This window comes from Crotalus tigris, unplaced genomic scaffold (genome assembly GCF_016545835.1).
Source record: "Crotalus tigris isolate CLP2741 ecotype Arizona unplaced genomic scaffold, ASM1654583v1 scf7180000017567.3851432, whole genome shotgun sequence".
Classification (NCBI taxonomy): domain Eukaryota; kingdom Metazoa; phylum Chordata; class Lepidosauria; order Squamata; family Viperidae; genus Crotalus; species Crotalus tigris.
The window spans coordinates 1,792,724-1,815,000 of NW_024096477.1; the positions used below are offsets into that span (position 1 = coordinate 1,792,724).

The 22,277-nt window shown below is 37.4% G+C and overlaps 1 long non-coding RNA gene across 5 annotated transcripts in view; it reads right to left on the reverse strand.

The window, feature by feature from the left end:
- Nucleotides 1–22,277, reverse strand: part of LOC120311058 — a 171,416-nt gene that overhangs the window by 92,681 nt on the left and 56,458 nt on the right. Inside the window, exons 3-4 of one of the 5 annotated variants that reach the window (XR_005557519.1) lie at nucleotides 16,213–16,462; nucleotides 14,422–15,044 (exon numbers count right to left, since the gene is read on the reverse strand). The exons of 3 other annotated variants lie outside the window; for them this stretch is intronic. This is a non-coding gene — a long non-coding RNA (uncharacterized LOC120311058). Of the gene's footprint in view, nucleotides 1–14,421; nucleotides 15,045–16,137; nucleotides 16,463–22,277 lie in introns of those variants that run through there. One more of the 5 variants, XR_005557512.1, reaches the window with a different exon arrangement.

Here is a 22,277-nt window from a genome sequence, read left to right on the forward strand (position 1 = left end):
TGCAGCACCATTTGCAGAATGGGACTTTTGGCGGGCTCAGCAGGGCAGAGACAGCCTGGACAATTCCTATTGCTTTTGAAATCCAATAGATTTAGACTCTATTCAAGAGAGTCTATTCTATTGGCTTTCAAAAGCCAATAGAATAAAAGGGAGTAGCACAGCTAAGGAAAAGGGGGAAAAAATGGCGGACTGCGTTGTTTGGCGACCCCTGTGAAATAGTCGTTTGACCCCAAATGGGGTCCCAACCCACAGGTTGAGAACCACTGCTATAGGGTTTTCTGCCTGAACAGGGGGTTAGACTAGATGACCTCCAAGGTCCCTTCCAACTTTATTATTATATTATTATTATTATTATTATTATTATTATTATTTGATCATCGCACAGTCAGCCAGATGTTCAGACTGGATTTGGCATTTTGTCTACCTATCGAGTCCTTACCCAGGACCTGGGATAGGCAGATGTGGATGTTTGATGGTATTACAGATATTGTCGCAGGATGGAAGCAGTTCCTAGTAAGGCCGCCTTTTGCAATTGACTAATAGCGAATTTGTCAATGCCAATGGTGTTCAAGTGGTGCTCCAGTTGTTTTGGGATTGCACCCAAGGAGCCTATTACTATTGGTACTACCCTTGCTTGCTTTTGCCACAGTCTTTCTATTTCTATTTGTAGGTCTTTGTATTTTGTTATCTTCTCCAGTTCTTTCTCTTCTATTCTGCTGTCTCCAGGCACTGCCACGTCCACTATCCAGACTTTTTTGTCTTTCTTATCGACAATTGTTAAGTCTGGGGTGTTATGTTGCAGGTGCTTGTCTGTTTGAATTCTGAAGTCCCAGAGCAGTTTAATTTTATCATTTTCTATGACTTTCTCTATTTTATGATCCCACCAGTTTTTGCTTACAGGCAAATGATATTTTTTGCAGATCTTCCAATGCACCATTGTTGCTACTTTGTCATGCCGCTGCTTGTAGTCAGTCTGTGCAATCTTCTTGCAACAGCTTACCAGGTGGTCCACTGTTTCTTCAGCTTCTTTGCATAGGCGGCACTTACTGTCTGTTGCTGTCTTCTCAATTTTGACTTTGTATGCATTTGTCCTTAAGGCTTGGTCTTGTGCAGCCAGAATTAGTCCCTAAGTCTCTTTCTTCAATTTTCCTGCTCTTAGCCATTGCCAGGTTTTATTATTATCTGCTTTCCCAGCTATTTTTTTAATGTATTGGCCATGTAGTGCTTTGTCTTCCCATACCTCTATTCTGTTCTTCATTTGGTCTTTCTTGTAGGCCAGTTTGGTCTCTCCAGTAGTCAGTAAGCCTTCCTGATATACTAATTTCAGTGCATCTTCATCATTGTTCTTCAGATATTCTTCCAAAGCCATTTTTTCTTCTTCAACCATCTGATGTACTTGTAGCATTCCACGCCCACCTATTTGCCTTGGTAGATAAAGTCTGTCAATGTCACTGCATGGATGAAGGGCGTGATTTATTGTCATTATTTTTCTGGTCTGCCTATCCATTGCTTTTAGTTCTGCTTGAGTCCAGCCACTATTCCAGCTGTGTACCTAATGACTGGAATTGCCCAGGTGTTGATTGCCTTTATGGTATTTCCTCCATTGAGTTTGGACTTTAAGATCTTCTTCACTCTCTTGATGTATTCACCTCTAATCTTTTTCTTGACTTCAGTGTGCTTGATGTTGTCAGCTTGAAGGATACCCAAGTATTTGTAGTAATCTTCCTCATCCAGACTCTTAATGTTATTTTCATGGGGCATCTTGATTCCTTCAGTTTTCACTATTTTTCCTTGTTTGATAGTAAGTGTGGCACATTAATATTATTATTACATTTTATTTTCGCACAGTCAGCCAGATGTTCAGACTGGATTTGGCATTTTGTCTACCTATCGAGTCCTTACCCAGGACCTGGGATAGGCAGATGTGGATGTTTGATGGTATTACAGATATCGTCGCAGGATGGAAGCAGTTCCCAACATTATTATTATTATTATTATTATTATTATTATTATTATTATTATTATTATTATAAACATCCTGGAGTTATAAGAGGGAGATGTAACCATCAGTCTGAAAAAGAGGAGAGAATGGAATGGAACAGAATGGAACGGAATGGAACAGAACAGAACAGTATAGAATAGAATAGAATAGAATAGAATAGAATAGAATAGAATAGAATATTCTTTATTGGCTCGGTGTGATTGGACACACAAGGAATTTGTCTCCGATGTACATATAAACAACAGTGATAAAACATATAAGGAACGGTTGCGAGAATTGGGTATGTCTAGTTTAACGAAGAGAAGGACAAGGGGGGACATGATAGCAGTATTCCAATATCTCAGGGGCTGCCATAAAGAAGAGGGAATTAAGCTATTTTCCAAAGCACCTGAAGGCAGGACAAGAAGCAACGGGTGGAAACTAATCAAGGAGAGAAGCAACCTAGAACTAAGGAGAAACTTCCTGACAGTGAGAACAATTAATCAGTGGAACAGCTTGCCTCCAGAAGCAGTAAATGCTCCAACACTGGAAGTTTTTAAGAAGAGACTGGACAGCCATTTGTCCGAAATGGTGTAGGGTTTCCTGCCCGAGCAGGGGGTTGGACTAGATGACCTCCAAGGTCCCTTCCAACTTTACTACTATTATTATTATAAAATACAATCATAAATTATAAGATGCTAACAACAAAGAGATAAATCATAATATACAAATAGGAGAGAGCAATATGAAAGATAATAATAATACAGCCCACTACATGGGTAAATATCTTTAGGCATAAAACAGTGCTGTGTGAATTAGGTATTTAGCAGAATAAGGGCAAGGGAGCAAAAATGTCTCTGTGTCTAGTTGTTTTGGCATGCAATGCCCTATAGAGGTGTCCTGACGGGAGGAGTTGAAACAGTTTATGCCAGGATGCGAAGGGTCAGTAAATATTTTCTCAGTCCTCTTTCTGAACCATGCAATATACAGGCCCTCAATGGAAAGCAGGTTTGTTGCAATTGTTTTTTCTGCAGTCCTAACTATCCATTGAAATCTGTACCTGTCCTGTTTAGTTGCTGTACCAAACCAGACAGTTATAGAAGTACAAATGACATAATTCCTCTGTAGAACTGTATCAGCAGCTGATATAAAAACCTGCTATAAACCTGGTATAAATCAAATCTCTTCATTCATAATAGTACAAGCCACAATTCAAAGTTTCTTTGGAACAATGTGCATATAGTAGAGAGTGAAAAACTGAGAAAGAGTACAGCTTGTGAACTTAGCACAAAGGATTTTTTTATCTTTCATAGAGAAAATATATTGCCTGCTTTATATAAATATGAACAGAACAAGATAAACATTGAAATTGGCATGGCAACCAAGGAAAATACTGAGAGGTCAACTGAGACATAGAGGCAGAAATAGATGATAAATCTGACTTTGTGTCACAGTTAGGAGTAACAAACCCTACATGTTCTTCCTAATGCTATCAGACAGACCTTTTTTGAAAAGCCACTTGTGCAGACGTGCTTTTTATGCTTATATTACCCAATGTCAGTGTATCACGTTTTGTCCTTCTATCGGTTACAAAAGCGAAACAAGCCAATGATAGTTTAACCCTTGTCAGGGGACATTCAAATTTAATTTTAATTACTCCCCATCTGTTTTAAAATACTCTGGTGCCATAGATGAGCTTCCTGAGACATATGGCTGAGCCGGAGCCTTATTTTATTAGGTTATTAAAGGGACTATAAACTAAGCCCTGAAGATCACAACTAGAAGGAAATAAGCAGGTAGACAACCCTATCTGTAAATTATTGCAGGCCATTGAAAAAATGAATAAAGTTTAAGGACTGGGAAGATTTTGTTGTGGTTGTCACTATGCAACAGAAATATAGTTACCACTCACTAGCACTGACTAGTACATTTATTTTTATGAGTATTACATAAACAATTAACATGCACCCCTGATTTTATATGTTCCTTTGCTGCCTTTGCATGATCATAGTTTTGCCATGAAGCAAGGCTTGAGTTATTTCTAGCTTTATGATGGCATCTATGCTGATTGCTTACCCTGGTTGTTAATTTGGGCACATATTTTATTTGTGGATAGATGCTGTCAGGTTGATTATTACTTTGAAGCAGAAGAGCAGCGAACATAAAAGCCTTTCATTCTGAGATCATTTATGTAGTGGTTTAAGGTCTTGGCCTATCCCAGATAGCGGAATGAGTCTTCAGAAAGAAAGACAGAAACTGTCAATAAGGAATTTTCTTTGAGTCATAAATTATAATTTCTTCAATACAAGACAAAGTTACCAATTTATTCTTTTGGCCTGTAAATCAAAAGATCTCATTTTAGGAAACCTTTGGAGAAAGCAAGAGAAACAGAATGAAGTCCAGTAGGCCTTCCATATTGTGAAAGCTTGTTTTATACATTTTTAATACCAAAAAAAATGCTCATTATAACTTTTAATTACTCCACAAAAATCACAATTCTGCTTCTTTCCTACATTTATTAACTCTATTAAGTTTGGAATCTCTATGACTAACTCAGTTGCTTTGATTCACAGGGACACAAAACACTTGTTCCTTTGCTATGAATGATGAATAGTCAGAAATAATTCGACCGATCAGGAGGATATGTTGTTTATAGGATGTAATTTAAGGAAATGTAAACTCAAAAGCAGGAAAGGTAGGAGACAAAGAACAGATGAAAATCTATTGATCTTATGCAGCTTTGATTCTTCAGACAAAGTACTAGCCAAATAGTCTTTTTTTTAAGTTTTTTATTAATAAAACAGTTAAAACAAAAAAGGACATAACGTGTCATTCCAGTATATATAATCCTAACAATTTGTTCCTTGTCATACTTATAATTTCTAATCTCTATATATACATATTTTCCTATATAATACAGTCTCAAATTTGTTTCTCTATATACTAGCATACAGTTTTATATACCACAATCTTAACACTAACTTAAAACCCGGACAGTTCTCCTTGACTCGTACCAGCAATAAAATTTGTCCCAGATTTCAAAATAGTCCGTTTCTGTCTTGTCCTTTAATTCCATAGTAAGCCTATCCATGTAGAATCTCTTCTTCTGTTGGAATTTCTTTATTTCTACAGTTTTGTGCGTAGGCCAATCTGGCAGCCGTGAAAATATGTAACATTAAGTAAAGTGCCCCTTTATTGTATTTCTGCGTGGTAATACCTAGTAAGAGGAGTTCTGGTTTTAGCTATACCTCTGTCATTAGTATTTCTTCTAGCCATTTTTTAACCTTGTTCCAAACGTCACGGGCTTTCGGGCACTTCCACCACATATGATAATATGTCCCTCTTGCCAAATTACATTTCCAGCACATTGGGGAGATGTTTGGGCCCATTTTAGCTAGTCTTGCAGGTGGGAAGTGCCATCTATAAAACATTTTGTAAAAGTTTTCTTTGTAGGATGTGGCCAGGATGAGCTTCCTGTTTCGTGCCCATAGTTCTTGCCAGATATGCAGATCAAAGTTGAGATCAAAGTCCCTGCTCCACGTTAACGTGATTTCTTTTACCTGTTCTTCGTACATTGCCTGATCTAACAAATAGTGATTATAACTTTTTAATCATTTTATCCTCAGTACCTAATAGTATTTTATCCAACCCTATCAATTCTATTTTTATGCCTAATTCTTTTTTGTCTTTCCAATATCTCGCCTGTAATTGAAGGTATGCCCATCATTCTAATTCTATCCCTTTGTCTTGAAGAGTTTTCCTGGATTTCAATTCCCCTTTCTCATCTAGTACATTTTTATATGTTATAATCTTCCCTAATTGAATAAACTTTGGATGTACATATATTTCTAATGGTGAGATCCAGCCAGGGACTTGATTATAGTTTGGTTGCCAGGTTTTGACCCATACATCAATTAAAGCCCGTCTAATATAGTGCCTGCGAAAATATTTATGTGACCTATATTTCTGGTCCCATAGCATAGCATGCCATTCTATTTGTAGGTCATGACCTTCCAAACATAGTAATCTCCTGTTCTTCAAAAGTATCCAATCCCACACCCATATTAAAACTATGGCCTGATAGTATTTTTCCATGTCAGGGAGGCCAAGCCCGCCTTCTCCTTCAAATTCTGCAATAATTTTAATTTGATCCTCTTTTTTTCCTTGCCAAATAAATTTGAGAATAATTTTGTTAAGGTTTTGAAAAAATTTCTTATCCAATTTTATGGGTATACATTGAAACAGAAATAAGATTTTCGGTAACACATTCATTTTAATTACAGCTATTCTGCCTATGAAGGAGAGCTGTAAGTTGGTCCAAGTATCTAAATCAGCTTTAATTTGTTCAATAGTTTATCATAATTGTCTCTCTTAAGTGTAACACATCTAGCGGTTAGTTGTATCCCTAAATATCTTATTTTATTTGTAATTTGAATACCTATTCTATCAGCCAATTCATTTTTCTGTACTTTAGTCATGTTTTTGATGAGCATTTTAGTTTTTTCTTTATTTATCTTCAGACCTGCTATTTCCCCATATTTACTCAACACTTCCATCAATCTTATCCCTGATTGCAATGGCTCTTTAATTATAAAAACTAAATCGTCTGCAAAAGCTTGCATTTTAAACGTTTCTTTCTTGATCTCTAAATCTTTGATCTGTCTATCTTTTCGAATTACTCTGATCAATAGTCTTAAGGGCAGACTTGAATTAATAATAAAAATATACCTGAAGTAATATTTCTAGCACCTTCTGAAGCACCTGTTTCAAAGACTACAGCAGTAGTCCATGTTCTATCTAAAGGGTATTACTATATTCTTTCAGTGTTATCCAGATGGCAGAAATATTGCTCTCGTGTGTGTGTACATATAAGTACATTTATTTGCTTGATTTCTTTCTGTTTTCCTGAATTCTACCATCTGCTCTCTGAATCTTTTTTGGTTATTAAATGCATCTGACTCTGGATTATCAAACTGGGTCCTGGAGTTAGGTGACATCTTTTTATTTTTCTAAAGGACAGGTTCAATCCCATTTAAGGAAAATAAATATAGTCACCCTAGATTTGAATAGTGAAACGTTACTGTCAAGCTCCTTGTTTTTAGATAAAATACTAAACCAGGTTTCATCACCACACATTTTAGGGTGATAATGATTGTTTATATTTGTTCCAGTTCTGGCCATTGGATTCAACTTAGTGCCTTGCTTCATGACCTTCCCTGAGAGGTGGTCAGAAAGAGAAAACCCTTTTGTTACATGACTTGCTGGAACAAATCTTAGAAGCCAGATGTTCTATTTCAGGAAAGAGACCAGTTGTGGTACTATTTATATCCCATGTGGCTGTCATGTTTGCAATGCCTCAAGATTTCAGCCTGTCTCTAATGTTTGCTAGTATCTATTAGAGCTGCGTGAGCTTTGAAAATCTTCAGAACCCTGTCAGAGACAAATAATTAAAATCATATAGTCTAATAAAAGAATGAGGACCCAGCTTAAGATTTTATAAGACTTGTAGGAATACAATGGATTAGCTGTAGTTCAAACTCACTTACCAAACTAGCTGCTTCATTTAGATTGCAGATTGCTTTATGTCACGTTATGACTAGAGTTTGCTTCCATCAAACACCTCTGGTTTTATGTAAATAGTGAAATGCCCAGGAGTTCCTAAAAGTCTACTTTTTCTAGATGCCTTAAAGAAAGCCTTAATAATCCACCTTTAGAGCATGCTTAATATTCTTTTGTAGTTTGAATTATTTTGAATTTATATTGACCTTAATCTGTTATTTTGTTTTAATGGAGTTAAACAATCTATTGTAAATATTGTAAACCACTTGAGCCATTAAGGACAGAAGGGGGAAGAGGAGGAGGAGAAGGAGGAAGATTGATCGTACCATCAAACAGTTATTATTTTAGTTGGTCTCACAATCAGCCAGATGTTTAGGCTGTATTTGGCATTTTTATACACCTATTATGTTATTCCCAAGGGCATGAGATAGGCAGAAATTGATGTGTGATAAAGTTAAAGGTATTGTTGCAGGATGTAAGCTGTTTCAAGTAAAGTTGCCTTTTGCAATGGAGTGGTGGTGATTTTTGCAGTGCCGATGGTGTCAATTGCCGATGCTGATCCACATGTTTTGGAATTGCACCCAAGGTGCCTATTACTATTGATACTAATAGTCACAGTCATTTGATTTCTATTTGCAAGTTTTGGCATTTTGTTATTTTTTTTTCCAGTTGTTTCTATATTAAGAAGCTTGGATGAAAATAACTTGTTTTCAATTAGATCAGTGGTTCTCAACCTTTCTAATGCCGCGACCCATAATACAGTTCCCCATGTTGTGGTGACCCCCAACCACTTATACATCACCGGGTGCCAGGGGCGTGGCCAAAGAAAAGGGGAAAAAAATGGCGGACAGCCTTGTTTGGTGACCCCTGTGAAATGGTCGTTCGACCCCAAATGGGGTCCCGACCCACAGGTTGAGAATCACTGAATTAGATGGACTCAGCAGCTACAATACTAGTTAACAATTTGGAAGTTGTTGGTAGGCAGGTAATTGGCCTGTAGTTGCCTGGTCCTGCCCCTTTTGTGGGATCTTTCATTATCAGGTAGGTTTTGTCAGATACTAACCCATCTTCAGTTTTATCTCTTTGCAGTATATTGTTAAACTGCTCTGCAGTGGTGGATGCAGACCAGTCAAATGTTTCAACCAAAAACCATGCAATCCATCTTTACCTTGATCTTCCTTACCATTTTCTCCACTATTTCTTCAAATCTTTTCATTTCAGCGTTTTTTTCTTTCTCCGTCTCCTTTATCCAAGCTGCACTGTTAGGTTGTCCCATAGCTGTGCCAAGATCTGCACTCTCTCTTCTTTGTTGGATGTTAACTAATTCATTACAGTCTCTCCATTGTTGGATTGGTAGAAATGTTTCTGATTTAACTGAAACTGGAGATTCTTCCTGTAGTGTGCAATTCAAGCTTTGTATTTGCTGATTTTCTTAGCTATAGTTGTTATTCGTTGCATTATTATTTCCAGTGCTTCCTTAATCTTCCTTATCTCTAGGTAATATTTCTTGATCAGATATTCTTTGTTTCCCTTTGTTCTTCAGCTTATTTTCTCTCATCTGTTCTACCCTGCTGGCATCTGCTCTTAGCATGCTGATCTTATTTTCCAACCTCACCTTCCATTTGCTGATGTACTGTTCGGCTGTTTTTTTTCTTGCTTGATGATTGCCAAAGTTGTTTGTTTCTTACATTTGATATGGCAATATTAGCATCTTTTAACACTTGTGCTAGCTGTTTTTTGTAGCATGCTTCAATGCAGGTCACCTAATTCTGTTGTTTTGTGCAGTTCTGGGTGATCAGTTATTCTTCATTTCAGTTTTTCTTGTTTTTTTAGTTACAGCACTTTGTTCTTTCTGAGGAGAAGGTAGAAGAATGGATACCCTGTTTGGGAATGAAAATGGTTCAATAGAGATGCCAGCTTTTTCTACTACTGACTCCCCCTGGTTTGTCTCTACTGCCTGAGCTACTTCTGGTACGACTTTAATTTCTTTGCTCTAAGTAGAGCTTTGCAGTTCTTCCAATTCTACTTCTATGATAAACAATAATAATCAGAACAGAACTGTTGATCTGCTAGCCCTGTTCTATTATATCTGATTCTGAATGTTATGCTTTTCAGGATTGGTACATTTTTTCTGACATCCTCTTCTTGCTGGACCTGATTTGTAATATTAAATCATTAAGCTAGAAAAATATGGGTTAGATAGCATCACCACCAGCCGTACTCAGCATGTGGTCCGCAATGGAACTGTATCTACATGAAGGGGAGTGTGGGGTGCCCCAGGACTCTGTTCTAGGCCCACTGCTCTTCAACACCTTCATCAATGATTTGGATGAGGGGATAGACGGAGAACTCATCAAATTTGCAGATGACACCAAGCTGGCAGGAATAGCCAACACTCCAGAAGACAGGCTTAAGATACAGAAGGATCTTGACAAACGTGAACATTGGGCTATCTAACAAAATGAAATTCAATGGTGAAAAAAGTAAGGTTCTACATTTAGGCAAGAAAAACCAAATGCACCGGTATAGTATAGGTGGTACCTTGCTCAATAGTAGCAACTGTGAGAGGGATCTTGGAGTTCTGGTGGACAATCACTTAAATATGAGCCAGCAGTGTGCTACAGCTACCAAAAAAGCCAACACAGTGCTATGCTGCATTAACAGAGGGATAGAATCAAGATCATGTGAAGTGTCAATAACACTTTACAATGCTTTGGTAAGGCCTCAGTTGGAATACTGCATCCAGTTTTGGTCACCATGATGTAAAAAGATGTTATGACTCTAGAAAGAGTACAGAGAAGAGCAACAAAGATGATCAGGGGACTGGAGGCTAAAGCATATAAGGAACAGTTGCTGGAATTGGGTAAATTAGTTTAATGAAGAGAGGGAGGAGGGATGACATGATAGCAGTGTTCCAATATCTCAGGGGCAGCGACAAAGAAAAGGGAGTCAAGCTATACTCCAAAGCACCTGAAGGCAGGACAAGAAGCAATGGATGGAAACTAACCAAAGAGAGAAGCAACCTAGAACTAAGGAGAAATTTCCTGACAGTTAGAACAATTAAGTTGTGAATGCTCCAACACTGGAAGTTTTTAATAAGAGACTTGTTAAATATTCTGTTCAATGCGACATTGAAGAGGCAGTAGGTGAAAAACAACTCTCTTTATTTTAAAGTCAAAACCGAAACTAGCAACCACATGCTCCACCCATACTTATACACTCAGCCTAAAAGCGGCAGCCAATAGGAGCACAGTATTTTCCCACTTAAATGCATAATAAGTAGTCTGCAGACAGAAAGTCTGGCTTGTTGGCCACGTGGCCAGCTAACCATTTCTTCACAGTTCTAAGCATGTTAATTCTCAGACTTTACTCAATACATTACACCCCTTCCCCCTAGATCATTTACACTTACAGAACCTTTTCTGTTTGTGCAAAAACATTACAATTGTTCCAATGGCAAAATGGCATAACCTTGTGCAAAACATTACACTGTTCCAATGGCAAGAAATTACATAAGCATTCCAGTTTACAATGACAGGAATCTTATGTAGTTATTTAAGTACTTCGGTGGCCCTTTTACCCGCTCTGAACATCTCAGAGCTGCCCTTTAGCTCCCAGTCTACAAGCTCGCCTGCCAGGCTTGGTAGACCAGGGTTGTGTGCTCTGTTCGTCTGACCAGGTAGACCCGAGCCTGTGTCCCGCGGTGGAGTAGGGCCTACCGAACCGACATTTGGAGCCGATTGACGGCATTGTCCCTTAGCCAAAATGCCTGAGTTAGGGGCAGTCTCTCCATTTGCAAACCCCCCATTAGGCAATCGAAAAGCCTCACCCTCGTTTGGGGACTCGGATGCACGATTGCAATTGTGTTCCCCTTTCCCCTGAACAGAGTCATGAGCTAGCGGCTGGGTTGCTATTCTCTGTTGCAGATGGTCAATGTGCCTGCGAAGCACACGACCATCTTCCAGGATCACTTCATATGAGAGCGGCCCTGACACCTTACCAACCACAGCTACCACCCACAGTGCCCCTTGCCCATAGTTTCACACCCACACCGGGTCGCCAACTTGCAAGTGCCTTGGAGCCTTTGGCTGTTGTACTTGTGAAGCAACCCTGTCTGGATGTAAGCGATCCAGCTTTGTGATCAAACGCCGCCCCCATCTTAATTCTTAAGCTGGGGGTTGGACTAGATGACCTCCAAGGTCCCTTCCAACATCATTATTATTATTATTATTATTATTATTATTATTATTATTATTATTATTATTCCCCACAATCACATCAAGATAGTGTCTCAGTAAGGGTTATTATTTTTAATAATAACTCTCACTTGTTTGAGATTGAATAAATAAATAAATTGCATCACAGGCTATGCAATGCATGCCTTCCTTGACCATTGGGCTTAGAAGCCATTATCTCAGCGGTGACCCAGTTGGTAAAGATGCATGTCTTTCACCAGAAATTTAATTAGTTAATTGATTTGATTGATATATTGATAAATATTACCTGTGTTGTTTTTTTAAAAAAATAATTTCATATTTGTATTTTAAGTGCCTTCATTGCTCTTCTGTGTGGAAAAGTGGGCTAGAAAATAAGAAAATGATTGAAAAGATGAGTGATTTTTTGTCTCCTTAACACATAATAATTGATGATGTGTCTCTGTGTGTGGTATATGTGTGTGTACATATATATATACATACACAACTCATCAATTATAATGAAAAAAAATTAATTTCTTTCTCACCCGTATGGGTGGTCTATGTTTTCCTCAATCTCAGGTCCTCTTAGCTTTTCCTAGCACTGCATTCTTCTGGACAGAGAGCTCCAATGTTGTTCCTGGGACCGGTTACTCTCCCAGCTTAGGAGACACAGTTCTGAGTGCTCCTACCACCCCTGGAACCACTTTGGACTTTGCTTTCCACATCCTGTCTAGTTCCTTCTTCAGACCCTGGTACCTCTCCAGCTTCTCATACTCCTTCTTCCTGAAGTTGCTGTCACTTGGCACCACTACATCTATCACCACCATTGCTTGTCTGTCTGGATCTGGAAATCCCTCAGGATCTTAGCCCTCTTATTCTCCATCTTCTGTGGAATTTCCCATCTGAACTTGAAACGGTCTAAGCCCATATACAGTGCAGATGTTCTTCTACACAATGCTAGCTACTGGGTTGTGCCATTCATTGTATTCCTCTCCCCCCTTTATCTCTCTGTGTCTCTGTGTGTGGCTTTTTAAAAGCATGTTTATTAGAAATTATTTGGGAAGTAGAGGAAAAATATAAAGAAATAAGTACATCTGATGTCTGCCTGTCTGATCTAAAGGTATAATAAAGTAGCTGAAGCTTGAGTGGGCAAACTCAAAAGGAGTTGTCTATAAAAGCTGGCAGTTGACAAAGTTCTCCTAATTTCTCCCATTAGAAAGAAAACAAATTCCCTCAGCAAATTGACTTAAAATTGGTAAGAAAAATAAGATACGGGATTAAATTTCACTCCATACTTCCAACCCTAGGTGGTGAGTCGTACTACCTAGGGATGTATCAGGAAGTATACTGTGGGTACCTGAAAAGTCAACAATAAGCATAGCTTTCATTTTTAATTTCCTTTTGAAAACCTCCATGACTATTTTTGTATCTTTGTTAACAAAATCCTAATTGCCTGGAATTTCTTAACACCAAATGACAACATTTACCTGGAAAATGTGGCTTGACCCTGTTGAAAAAACAAGTGAACTATCCAGATGGTGTATGAATCACTAGCTCTTTTAGAACAATTGCATTTATTAAAGATTTCCATGTGCTTTTCTCTTTTACCTTACTTTCCAGGGAAATATGAAACTTTGACACATTAGATGAGTGAATGATAAATCAGGTGACTTTTGAGCACTGTCCCACAGACAGAGATTGCTTTAAAAGTTTGATCCTCCAGAGTATTTGTTCCTTACTGCTGCAAAATGTCATCCATACGGCCAGGAAGCTGTTATTCTATCCAATATGCAGGATCTAAGCCAGCAGGATATAATTCAATGGATCCTTCAGCCAGCGTTGGAAAAGGAATTGAATTTGTGACCAAAAACAGAGGCAATGTATAGACGAGCTCTCAAATACAGCTGTTGTACTTGGAGCTTGTCACAGAGCTTTAATCTGATTCAAGAAAAGTCTTGGGACCTTTAAAAAACATACTGGTGGTTTACCTCTAAATTCTGACCAGGCCTATACCAAAGTGGTTGATCAGGTTGGTTCCTCCATGTTCTTCAAGCTTTGTGTGATATTTCAGTGAGGAGGGAGCTTTGTCAATGTAAGGTTCCAAGGGCTGGTAGTATCACTTCCTCTTCCATGAGGTGTCTAAGACATTTAGAAATGTTTCAAGCAAAGGTTTCTGTGTATTTTCCAAGAAACCTGCTTCTGCCTGTCTGCTGAGTAGAGAGAGAAAGTCTTTTGCATGTTGACGGCAATAAATTATGCATGCTTGTCAAAACCTTCACAAGATTGTTTATCAAGTACAGTAGCATAAAGAAAAGAACAAGACTATCCCTATATGCTTTCAACACTGCAGTTGCTGAAGACGAATTTCTTTCTTCAAAGAATTACCTGTGAATTTGGGATGCACAGCAATGTCCACAAAGGGAATCAGAAAAGTTAAGACAGTGGCAGTCACAACTGTTTGATTAAAGCACCCTTTTTTAACATGCATGTGGGCAGAGCTTTCATCACAAGATTATGTTTGTCAGCTTCACCATCAATCATCTTTACACATGTACACATACCAATTCTGACCAATGCATACCTCTGGGTAGGCGCGTGTACACATTGGAATGGATATGGAAATGCATTTGGTCCTTATTTTCATCAATATTCAGCAAAATGACAAAACCATCTTTTACACTAAAATTTTCATGGTAAACTAAGTTGATTTTAATGATACTGGTTTTAATTTTACCCATGATCCTAACGGAATTGTTAGATTTTTTAAAAAATAGTATGCAATGTAAATTCCCTAAATCTGAATAGAAAATCTAATTCAAATAAAGGACAAAGCCAAAGAAAGGATTTTTTCAATTATAGATTTTGGATTGTTTTCGTAGATGACTGTGGATTTGATTTTGCTTCTTCATTTTTTCAGTGCCATCAGTTTTACAATGACAACAGCAGGAATTTTTTTTTTCTGTTTTGGGTTAATTGGCAACCACCATTCTCAAATGTAATAATATCTGACCTGGCATAAAGGCCAGAAATAATTCATATTCCTTACTAGCTCTTTGATTTGCATTAACAAAGGGAAACATTTCTGTTTTTTTTTTTTTTTTTCATTTTACACTCACTCATTTGCCAACTAAACTGAGTTTCTGGCAGTACTTTCCACACCTTATTTATTTTTTTATTAATTTAATGCAATGATGATATATTTGAGTGTTATTGTTGTAGAGAGGTAGAGTTCTGCAGCTTGTCATGCTTCCTGATCTGAAAAAGCTTTGTATAAAAAGTCCCCTCAAGGTGCTTTCTCTTAGATTCACCTAAAATGAAAAAGCCAGGAGATAAATGATTGAACATTGAAAGCAAGACATCTACACAGAGATAAACAACGCAGGGTGGCTTTGCTTTCCACGGCCTCTTTGAAGCAACTTGCCATTGTAATACAGGCAGTCCTCAACTTACAACAGTCCATTTAGTGACTGTTTGAAGTTACAATGGCACTGAAGTGATTTATGACTATGTATCACACTTATGACTGATGCCCCATCCCCATGGTCACATGATTTACATTCGGATGCTTGACAGCTGGTTCATATTTCTGACGGTTGCAGTGTCCCAAGGTCATGTGATCACATTTTGCAACCCTCTGACAAGCAAAGTCAATAGGGAAGCCAGATTCACTTAACAACCGAGTTACTAATTTAACAAACGCAGTGATCCACTTAACAAATGTGTCAAGAAAAGTCATAAAATGGGGCAAAATTCACTTAACCATTTTCTCATTTAGCAACATAAATTCTGGGCTCAGTTGTAAGTCGAAGACTACCTGTAGCTTTCAGCTAAAGGCTAGCTTCTCCACTTTCCCTTGCTTTGTGGTCTCTGTGAACAAGATTTCTGCACATACTAACCAAGACCAAAAAAGAGGCTACCTTGACTTAAGCAGAGGGGAGGGACAACTTCATTTCTAAGAGTTGCATTGCATGAAGAGGCCGTTGGACAAAGACTCTGTCCAAAATGAAGAAGCTTTTTGAGACTATTCACAAGCTTTAGTAGCCAGCCAGGCATATTCCACAAGGAAGGTGTGCCAGAATTTTTCAGATTACGCATAAACATTTCACTTACAGAATAACAGAGTTGGAAGGATCCTTGGAGGTCTTCTAGTCCAACCCCTGCTCAAGAAGGAAACCCTATACTATTTCAGACAAATGATTGTCCAATCTCTTCTTAAAAAGCTCCAGTTTTGGAGCACCTACAACTTATGCAGGCAAGTTGTTCCACTGATTAATTGTTCTAATTGTCAAGAAATTACTCCTTAGTTCCAGGTTGGTTTGCTCCTTGATTAGTTTCCATCCATTGCTTCCTGTCCTGCCTTCAGGTGCTTTGGAGAATAGCTTGACACACACCCCTCTTGTTTGTGGCAACCCCTGAAATATTGCAACACTGCTATCAAGTAACCTTTAGTCCTTCTTTTCACTAGACCAGACATACCCAGTTCCTTCAAATGTTCTTTATATGTTTTAGCCTCTTTGTTGTTCTTCTCCAGAGTCAGAATAGATCTTCTGCACAGGATCAGCTGTCACTAAAGACTGTACTATATGTCACGCACAGGATCATAAGCAGCATTCCTTATTTCACAATGAAACGCCTTAAATGGATGGACCTGTTTGAATCCTTGGCTCCAATTTTACTAGTAACAGATAATTTCTTAAAGTTTTCCTCCTATCAGCTTGCCTGAAACCTGCAGAAACATTGCAATAGAAAAATAGGGGGGTTAAGTGACTACCATGAAATAGAAATAATATTTCTTTGTTCATTTTGTCAGCAATTGGAAATGATACATTTCCAGAAGGAAGATTCTTGTACAGACCATACCCAAGTTTTATTCATTTGCTCCCATGGCCTAATTTCTTGATCACTTTCTCTGAACCTTACAAAATTCTAATTTCCATTCATTTTAGCAGCATAAGCAATATTTTTACAAGTTATTGTAATTAGCCTTCTTCTAATGTTTTTTAAATGCTGCAAGTGCTGACAGGCAACAGTCTCATTTTTACTGACTTTGTAAACTCTGAGTTGCTAAGAAATAGGCAGTTCTAAAGAACCAAGCAAAAAGAAAATAGACATAATCAGGTTGTATCTAACCCATACTTGCAATTTAATATAGTCTGTAAGGTGGGCAGCAATAAATTTAAAGTCATGAGGTAAATATTATTAAGTAGTTTTATATAGATAGAGAAAACTGTTTAAAAATCAGAAAGTTTATAAAATATCAGAATAAGAGTAAATTAAGCAAGACTTCATGGTTGACAGGGTTGAAATAGTCCTGATAATTTACTATGATTTATTACTAGGGGAAAAAATATTCAGAGCTGCTACATCCTGTAAAAATTTCCTTTTACATAGAAATATAATGTAAAAAAAAAACATTACTTTTGCATTAGAGTAGACGATGATGAAAAAATGGAGGAAGCCAAAACACTTCATGTTGTCCTTTCTTGTATTCTAAATATTGTAGTTATATCTATTGCTTATCTCTGCACTTATACCTGTTGATTATCTCTGCACTGGATTAAAATTATTGATTTTCAGTCTTTTAGGGAACTGGACTGTATTTACATTGGTTTTATTCTAATTGTAGCTTTTTCCAGAAATCTATAGTGTAACAGACCAATGTGTTTAGCCTTTTTGCAACCAAGGGTCAACTTTGACAGTACAACTAGATGTTTTGGCAACTCTGTGAAACTTTACTCATTTGACCATATACAAATAGAATAAATAAACTTTTTTTTGCCTATTTAACATACAGAAATAGTGCTTCTTTTTAGACACATCCCCATATTTAAATGTATATCTGCATACAAATACACACAAAATTTATATTCAGCTTGTTAGAAACATGGCAGTCCAAACAAGTAATCATTAATAGATATATTGACTTATCCCTGATTTCATTTCATTCTAGCCATTGTCTATCCACTCTGGGGTTCCACATGTTTCCGACCAATATGGTTTTGAGCTTTCTTTTGCCAATTGGGCACACAATACTTGCTAATGTTGTTGATCCATCTTGTTTTAGGTCTCCTTTGTTTTAGGTCATTTTTTATCAAATGGAATACATTCTATGACTGCCTTAGTCCACCTGCCAATAGTTCTTGCTATGTGACCAGCCCATTTCCAATTCAATTCTTTTACTCTCTTGATGATATTGTATACTTTTGTTTGTTCTCTAATCCATGTGCAGCTCTTTCTAACGTGTCTTGTGATGCCGAGCATGTATCTTTCCATGGCTCTTTGCGCCACTTGTAGCTTTTGTATCGATTGTGAGGTTAGAGTCCATGTTTCAGCGGCATATGTTAGAGCAGGTAGCACACACTGATTGAAAACTTTTCTCTTCAGGCATGCAGGACGTTTTCCTTGAAAATTACATGTGATACAATAAAGGAAATTGAACAGCATGTTAAATGCAGTTGACAGGCATTCAGCAAGCTAAGCATATTTTTTTTATCCCTGATTATGGCTTTCAAAAGACATAACCAGTTATCTTAGAATTAGGCATCAGCTGAACACAAAATAACATGTCCTCAGTGATGAGATTCAACTGGTTCATACCGGTAGCTAGTTTTTTGTTGCCCAGGCCCAGAATGGTCTTCCAGAAGTGGCATCCACACAGAGAACTGGTTGTTCACATATTTGAATCCCACCACTGTATGTCCTCCATTATTCAAGAATCAGACAACACCTAGATGAACTAAAGCCATCTCTTTATTAATGTAATAACCCAAACTCAACTACAGAGTCAACAATGAGAGGAAAAGAACAACACCCTCCTATATTGCATCACTACAATATCAATATCACTAAAGAAACAGGAAGCACCCATGACATAACTAAAAAAGAACCACAGACTTATTAGCCAAATAAATTGCCTATCATCAACAAAGCATTAATGATTTGCAAAACAGGACCATTTTTCCAAGCATGTACAAACCAGGAAAGACAAAAGAATACAAAATTCCTGCCAACAATAATCTATGCTTCTTCAAAATTACTGAATTGATATTCCTAACTATTAACATAGGAAGTTAAAGAAATCCAAAAACCAAGCTCAGAGATCTTCACCAATGCAACACATCATTCCCAAACAATACATATTCATCTTTAATACTTTCCTATTTTGTATTGTATTTCATCAATACAAAATATACTGTAAGTGGTTTCCAAAATTTCCTTTCCCAGATTCTGTGTAGACATGGCCCAATGAGACTTATTTCCAGTCCAGAGCATGTTCCTAATTCTACATTAATGTATATTTACCCCAAAACACATTTAAATTCATATTTTCAGAACATAGTTTGAAACATGTCTACTCTTAGAATATATAACTGGGAAATATGAAAACCATGGATAATAAGGTTATGATTTCTATACTGGCCTAGGAAACAGAGTTGTGTTCATATATTTGCAAAAATAGGATTCTCCAAATATCTATATTATTCTAATCATGCCTAGCTAGACTGAAGATTATTGGGCATGAATGAATGAATGAACCTTTATTATCAAAGTACAACATGTATACAATGAGATTGGCTGAGCCTCCCTCTGTGCCCCCACCACCACCACAACTCACAGTGACTACAAACCCACCAACTTATTACACCATGTGAGCTAATTGCACAGTGCGCCGGCCTCACAAGTCTATCATGCATAAAGTTATAAAGTTATTTATATATATAAATCCTCAAAGACAAAGGGATATTTAATAAAAATATATGTCAACATTTCTGTTCTTATAATTCTTTTTGTTTGTCTGTTTCCAAGACTCTTTTTTTTTTCTTTTTGAACACTGATGTGCAAAACATTAGGCTATTCCAGAAAAGGAAATTGTGTTAATATGTGATTCAGCTTTTTGGCAGCTGATGACAACACTGCCACTTAAAACCTCTTCATTTTCATTGATTTTTTTATTGCCTTTGTTTCAGCTCATTACAGACACCCAGCGGAAAAGATTGGGTGGCCTACTGTCAAATGTTTGAAGATTACATATTGTGTAGCTTCCTTCACAAAACAAAAAGCTGTGTGATTTCTATTTAGAAAATCATTCAAAGTCGCGATTACAATTGAAAGGAAGTTGCTGAAAATGGTGAATTTGCTTCCAGATCAATGTGTTGCAGGGAGACACAGAAAGGGAAAGACACACCCAAATTTGCTCTGCAAGAAGGAAGAGATGAAACCCCAAACCACCTTTGGAACATAAAAGCCTTCCATTTCTCTAGGTTTTCTCAGTTTCTTTGGAATTCATGATGTTCAATGAATATCATGGTTCCTGGCAGTTAAAGATGTTCCTAAGCATGTTCAATAGCCTCGTTTTTAGTTATGAAGTCTGACGAAATGTCCCTTTTCTACAACATGTTCTTTGAATGGCTGCTTACTTTTTCCTCTTCTCTAGGGTTCCGGTTTGGTGGCTTGAGAAGTGAATGGGAGACCCAGGAGATGGAGCATTAGTTTTTTCACACGTTCCCACAGAATACTTGAAGGAAATGAATGGATATCTTTTGTTTTTGTAATAGTCCCCAGGAAAACACAAAGGGTATGAATGATGAGGTGTCTTCTCATGGTGGTTCAAGACTGGTTTGGCTAACACTGATTTGGTTGGATTCTCTCTCCTGCAGACTTCTCAGAGGTAATGTGTGTTGGTTATGTTAGTTGTGTTGGTTCTTAGCTTGGACTTCCCACTTGTTTTAGTGATGTGGCTTGAATCCATGGAATGAATTATCCTACACATCCTTCCATATCAGCATCAATTTAACAGCTTTTATCCTCCTCACATTCTCTTCCCTGCCTTATATCACTCCTTTGATTAAAATAGCAACTCACCCCAGGAAAGAGTACCTGAAATTAATGTCCTCCAGAATATGCTCCTTCTATTCATTAATTTAGTAGCTTTATGCCATTTCTGCAGCTCAGATTTCTTCTTCATGGCCAAAGCAGTGAAGAATTCCATTTGAAAATAGTCTCTTAATCCATTAGCTGCAGTATCTCCTAAATTATGTATACAGCATTAGAAAGTCCTTTTCATTCTGGCACATGATTATATGCTGGAACATTTTCTAAACTGCATGCAGAGTAAAGTATGGAAATATTGAAGCAAAAAAGAGGAAAGGGGAACGAAAAAGCCTCAATAGACCACTAAGATATAACAGCTGGATTGGTAAATTTTATGAAGCTTTGTTTTACATAACCATGATTTACTAAACAAGCTACAAATTGTTAGAAGGTTTACACAACTTGTTTTATAAATCACAAAATCTAAAGATGGATAGATGTTCCATGAAGCCACTGTAAGCAGGCAAAATAAAATATTGAAGTTTTTTTTTAACTTGTGAGGCATACTCACTCAAAATCTTATTAGAGTTTAGGCAAGAACATTAAAATCACACAATAACCGGTGATCTTGTGAACTCATCATTTTTATTTTAAAAAATAATGATTGTTTAATCAATTGTGAAGTTCCAAGGGTTCGTGCATGCCATGTTAATGGCCCTTGGTGTATGTGTAGCCCTCAAATACTTTTGATATGGATATAGCCATTCATGCACAGAAAAATAATAGAAATCTCTATAGTACTAAGGCCAAATAATCTGTGTTATACCTTATGAGATCTCATAAGTATAACACAGATTATAACCTTCAGCCGTTTATAGAGGTAATAAGAAAGGCTCCGTTTCAAAATTGTCAACTATGTCTGGAGCCCAGAGGTGGGGAAGGGCTGAAGGATGCCAGAAAGGACATTTTGTTTTCTACTCTAGGATATTGTAACTTAGGCATCTGGAGTTACGTGGTGCATTTTTGAACCCACTGATGGAATTTATGGCATCTTGCAGTGTGGATTATAGAAGTGGTCTGGAATATGTGAGTCTTACACATGTCAACAGACATGCATATTGGGTGGTGTTCAATACTTTTGCACAACTGGTAGAGAGTACTAGACTATTTTCATATTGGAAACTCCAAGTTATTGGGTCAGTACCAAGTACCTAGTACTTAGCCACCTAGTCTAGCCATTTTCAGGCTTGAAATTCTCTCCAGGTTAAAGTGTGGGCTTCAAATCCAAGCATTCCCCAACTGGCATAGCCTTTTCTGAGAATCCTGGATGTTCAGTTTACACATTATGTGGACATTTAGAACTAAGTTAGGGATGAAGAACTGACCTAAAAACTGACCAGATTCAGCCTTTTAAAACTTGTTTTTAATCTTGCAGTCTCCCTTTCTGATCTACTCAGCATTGCAGATATCTTTCCAAAAAAACCCCCCAAAAATGCTCTCTTTACAAATCTAATTTCCGAGGTGGTTTTAGGGATCCATCAAGATTATAACTGAGAACAGGTTATCTAATAAGAGTTTGATTTGAAAGTCTTTCATGCTTGTTCTTTGGATACCAGAACCACTTTAATGTGTTTAGTGTTAGCCAGATGTATTAAAACTATAATTCTCATAACTCTCTAGCCATGATAGCTGTTGCTTAAGATGAGGGAAAGAAGGCATGCTTCTCTATT